General features: G+C 41.6%; 1 pseudogene; it reads right to left on the bottom strand.

Moving 5' to 3' along the window:
• Positions 1 to 5,025: 5,025 nt before the first annotated feature.
• LOC128488263 (uncharacterized) lies at positions 5,026 to 5,148 on the bottom strand (annotated as a pseudogene).
• Between the last annotated feature and the right edge of the window lie 207 nt (positions 5,149 to 5,355).

The raw sequence follows: 5,355 nt of genomic DNA, 5'->3' as shown, positions 1-5,355 counted from the left end.
CGCGGAAGAATGCAAATTGTGTGCCGGTATTTTCCGATCACATGCAGTCGTTTGTGCCCTTAGAGCTCACACAACCCCACAAAAAGTTATGGGGCAAATACATGAATCTATTTGACATTTCAAGGGGACACCATGCATAAAAGTTGTCGGCTTTACTTTTACTTTAAGTTTTAAGATGGGCCGATTAGTTTTGTTTTCCACTCCTATTATCCTCAGCCTAAATCTTTGTAAATTGGATGCACCACATTTTAAATAATCGCACTTGTAGAAATGTTTATTTTCTACCTATATTTTATTTCTTTTGGCTTTATGTACCACTAAATATATGAGATATGTGTAATAAGGGGATGTAAGATGTTTTTTTTGCTTTTGATTTGACATATATGGAGAAACAGTTTGAAAAGTCCTGTTTTTGGGGTTTAGATATACATTATATGTGTACTAAGGTGGGGCTTTTAACCTAACAACAATGGAGATGCCAGGCGCGTCACGGAAATGCATCCCCTTAATGACAATTGACGTGCCTGGTACGTCATGGGGTTAAACGAGCATAGAGAGCAACCAATAATTGCTTTCTTTGCTCAGCTGGTGTTGCTGCAATGCCTCGACACTGATGCATTCAGCAACACACCAAAAAATTTAGGGGCCCCTTAGACCACTCTTGGAATGTATTGACCATATTAAAAGGCTATATGCCTTATATATAAATTGGCAGCGCCCCCAGCAGCTAAAGCACACACTTTACTTTCAATATGAATTTGCAGCTCCTGGTATATGTCGCTTCCAAACAACACCTAAAATGTGTTCAGCAACATCTCCCATGCACAGTGCTAATAGCCAAGCATGCGTTTGTCGGGTTGTTTGGGGACTAAAAGGCCAATTTTGGGACATGCACAATTTAGTTTTTCAACTCAGAATTTTTACATCTGTCGCATCCCGCACTCATGTCATATTTGGGACATCTTCAAAGCTGGCCAATTCAAATTACATAGTTACATAGTACATAAGGTTGAAAAAAGACCTACGTCCATCAAGTTCAACCCTTCTACCTAACCTTCCTATTCTTGATCCAAAGAAGGTGAAAATACCCCTAATTAAGCGACTTCCAATTCTGTCATCAGGGGAAAAAAATCCGTTTTCACTCCAAAAGGCAATCGGATTTCTCCTTGGATCAAGAAGCTCTAAAATATTAATTTATTAATTTATAGCCCTGTAAGTCGTGCCTTTCTAAAAAAATATCCAGACCCTTTTGAAGGCATCAAATGTAATTGATAACCACCTCTCTTGGCTGTGCATTCCATACCTTTATTGTCCTCACTGTAAAGAATCCCTTTCTTTGTCGTCTATGAAATCTCCGCTCTTCCAGTCTCAGAGGGCGACCTCTTGTTCTTTGTACATTTCTGTTAATGTAAGAGCTCTTTATATCGGCCCCGCATATATTTATATAATGTATATCGGCCCCGCATATATTTATATAATGTATATCGGCCCCGCGTATATTTATATAATGTATATCGGCCCCGCATATATTTATATAATGTATATCGGCCCGCATATATTTATATAATGTATATCGGCCCCGCGTATATTTATATAATGTATATCAGCCTGCATATATTTATATAATGTATATCAGCCTGCATATATTTATATAATGTATATCGGCCCCGCATATATTTATATAATCTGTATCGGCCCCGTGTATATTTATATAATGTGTATCGGCCCCGTGTATATTTATATAATGTGTATCGGCCCCGTGTATATTTATATAATGTGTATCGGCCCCGCATATATTTATATAATGTGTATCGGCCCCGTGTATATTTATATAATGTATATCGACCCCGTGTATATTTATATAATGTATATCGACCCCGTATATATTTATATAATGTATATCGGCCCCGCATATATTTATATAATGTATATCGGCCCCGCGTATATTTATATAATGTATATCGGCCCCGTATATATTTATATGTTATCATACCTCCTCCGAGATGCCGTTTTTCTAGCGTATATAATTTTAACTTTTTTAGTCTCTCTCCATAACTTGCATCTCCCAATCCCTTTATTCATTTTATTTCTTTCCTTTGCACTTTTTCTAATTCCATAAAGGGGGCCCCCTGGACCTATAGGAAAGGGGGGTCATGACTGCTGGCCCATGCAGATGGCTACAGTAAGCCCCTTCTCCATTGGTGGGAAGCGGCAACAATGTTGCAGCTAAAAGGGTTTAAAGGTAGGTGACTCTTACCTCTTTTCCTGTGCCTGCAGTGAGCGCCCGCCCGCCCTGGGTCTGGTATGATTCATATTCGTGGTATCATTGTTTTGTATTAATTTGTTCTTTTTCCTTCTATGTTCCTTCTCTTCAATTGTCACAGCTGCGGTCTGGGTCCCCTGGCCAGCGCGTTTTTTCCAGACAACTTTGCTCAATTTGCCCTTAGTGGGCTTGGGGAGGCTTATGGCACCCGCAGGGCCGGGACACTTGGCTAATCAGCGGTTGTTTAACTGCCTGTTGGGCCGAGCACTCAGCAGCTGGCAGGTTGTTTCTCATGGTAATGGTTGGGTTGTTCCGCTGGCCTGGGGAATGGTTAGATATTCATGTTTAATAAAGCTGCGGCCAAAAATGCCGTATCCCACACAATGGTGTCCAGTGTCTTTATTTATGGGGTTTGGTGGGTGGGGTATTTTGGGTTGTTTATTCCTTGGCCGTTTGCTATGGGTCTAAGCAGTCATGTCCTTTTTAAGGACCAGTGCCCAGAATTGTATCGCGTATTCAAGGTGAGGTCTTAGCAATGACCTGTAAAGAGGCGGATAATATCCTCCTCCCGTGAATCAATACCCCGTTATATACATGCCAAAACCTTATTGGCCCTCGCAGCTGCCCCCTGACATTGGGCACTGTTACCAAGTCTGTTGTCAACCGTTATTCCTAAATCATTCTCATTGGTCGTTTCCCCCAAGGATATTCCAATTAAAGAATAGGTCGCATTGTTATTATTTTACCATAATGCGTAACTTTGCATTTCTCTATGTTGAACCTTATCCGCCACCTGCACGCCGAGCCCCCAACTCTGTCTAAATCCTCCTGCAAAGAAGAAACACCAAACCATATATTTTCCTTCAAAAGTGAAAAATAATGGTGAACGCGCACCTGGTGAATAAATGGATGGAAGGTATATTCAAAGATCCTTCCCTCGATACAAACTTTTCCTCAAATCTCATTCAACGAGTAACAGAAATAAAACACAAATAAAACCAACGGTGTGATATCGTCAGATGTAAACGCTCTCATTTAATATTCCTCACACTCTTAAATGCCATTGGACATGGAGACTAAATGAACAACAACTAATAGACCGACCTACTCAGCCACCACAATAGAAGCACTTCAAATTTATTTCCAGGAAAATTTTAAACCCCTGGCTATTGCCCCACAGCACCCAGTCATTGAGCTAATGAGCATTATCTTTGGTGTTTTCTTGGTGTTTTTGAGCCTGCTTGACAGCTGTCTGCCTTCTTCAGTCTGGCCTGGCTCCTGTAGTTCAGTCCTGATTTCTCCATGTTGTACCCGTTTACTCCTGTGTGGTCAGTTGGTGGAGCTTCTATCACACTAGTGGTTTTGGTGAAGTGCTCGGTGTGGGTGCAGCAAAGTCCTGGCAGCTGTGGAGTACTCTGGGGATCAACCCACTGAGGAAAAGGTGCTGTTATCGATGGAAATCCCCATCTGGGCACTGACCCCACTCCACATTGGAGGGTCCTTTAGGACTTGGTATAACACGTACTAACCCAGACATTCATGGGATCATCATCGACCCTACTTACAAAAAGCTTGTTTCATATGCAGATGAACTCCTATCCGTTATCCCGCAACCGAGAGCGTCCCTTCCTTAATATTAACATACCCCAGTCATCAGCCTCTAGTACCGCTTCTAGTTCCCCGTGTAAATGGTCCACGAACGCCCTCAAACATTGAGGTATCTACCGGCATCATCTTTTTCTCCTCCTCCTACGACCCTAATCATTTAAGTATCCATAACCAAATCAGGGTAGATTTAACCAGATGGACATTTCTTCGAATAACAAGAACGGGCAGGATTATTGTAATCGAGATGAATATCTTGCTCAGAATCCTTAATGAGATGCAAACAATTCCAATATACTTTCCACAAGCCTACTTCAAATCTTTACAAAGCGTTCTTATAATCTGGGAATCTAAGAGACCACGACTGAGATCGACGGGAGCGTGTGATTCTAATGAGCAAAATAGTTGATTGCTCTACAGCTAGACAACACAAAGCCTGGGTTATTCCAGAACACTTTCTTGTAGATTCACCAATCAATAACGTAACTTGGACTACCAAACACAATAGACCAAGCACACTCCCTCTCCACTGCCACCACTTACTCACAATAAGAAAACGCAGGAACATTGACAAATTACTTACCTGACGATGCACCTGCCTTAATATTACGTCATTTGGTCCATGATGGAAAGATTAAGTCAATTAATCTCTTCATCAATGGGAATCAGTCATCGTTCTTCGTGCAGTTCCCACATCATGTAATCATGCATTATATACATTCGTTATGTGCTAATGAGCAACTTCCAACAAATTTAACCCCGTTCGAACACTTATGTGAGGATACTGAATTCACCCCCCCTCCGCATCTGATCTCCAGTTTGTATAACAGTATCCTAACACTGCCTATGAGAAATCCATATTACACTATACTTTGGGAAACAGACCTTATTTGCATACAGTCTGGAGGGCGTGGTCTAACTCTGCCTCATTAAAGCATTTCTACAACCCCAAACAGTACATAGCATGACACAGGCAGGATATTTTGCGCTTCTGGATGCGACGCAGCCCTTAGCCAGGACGAAGCTTGCGACTAAAGCAAGCAATCTTTTGGATATATTGTTAACAACAGCAAAGAAGCCCAGCAAACACCAGTCACCAAAAATTGATTAACCCCTTAATGACAAAGCCCATACATGTACAGACTCAAAATTCATTGTTTTCAATGGGTTTAGGAACCATCCATTGTCCTTAAGGGGTTAAGACTCACAGTCATTCCTCCCCACGGAAACCTTTAGTAAAAGGCGAAAGATTTATTCGGTCTGAAGAGAAACCAGAGTATACCCAAGCATGCCGCAGGGCAACGGCCCGGCCACAGGCAGTGCTCCTCGAGGTTAAGGTGTGTTTAATTAATCCCACCCAGCTCTTGCCTGATCATTGGAACCTTTAACACATGCAAAACACAATTGCAAAGGGATTGGAACTATTTAATATTGGGCTGTTTTAAAGTCTTATTAAACTAACAATAAGGCGGGGCGTTTCTCGGTGC

The sequence above is a fragment of the Spea bombifrons genome, chromosome 3, assembly GCF_027358695.1.
Source record: "Spea bombifrons isolate aSpeBom1 chromosome 3, aSpeBom1.2.pri, whole genome shotgun sequence".
Classification (NCBI taxonomy): Eukaryota; Metazoa; Chordata; class Amphibia; order Anura; family Pelobatidae; genus Spea; species Spea bombifrons.
The sequence above is the reverse complement of the archived record's forward strand: the minus strand, read 5'-3'. Positions and strand labels throughout refer to the sequence as shown.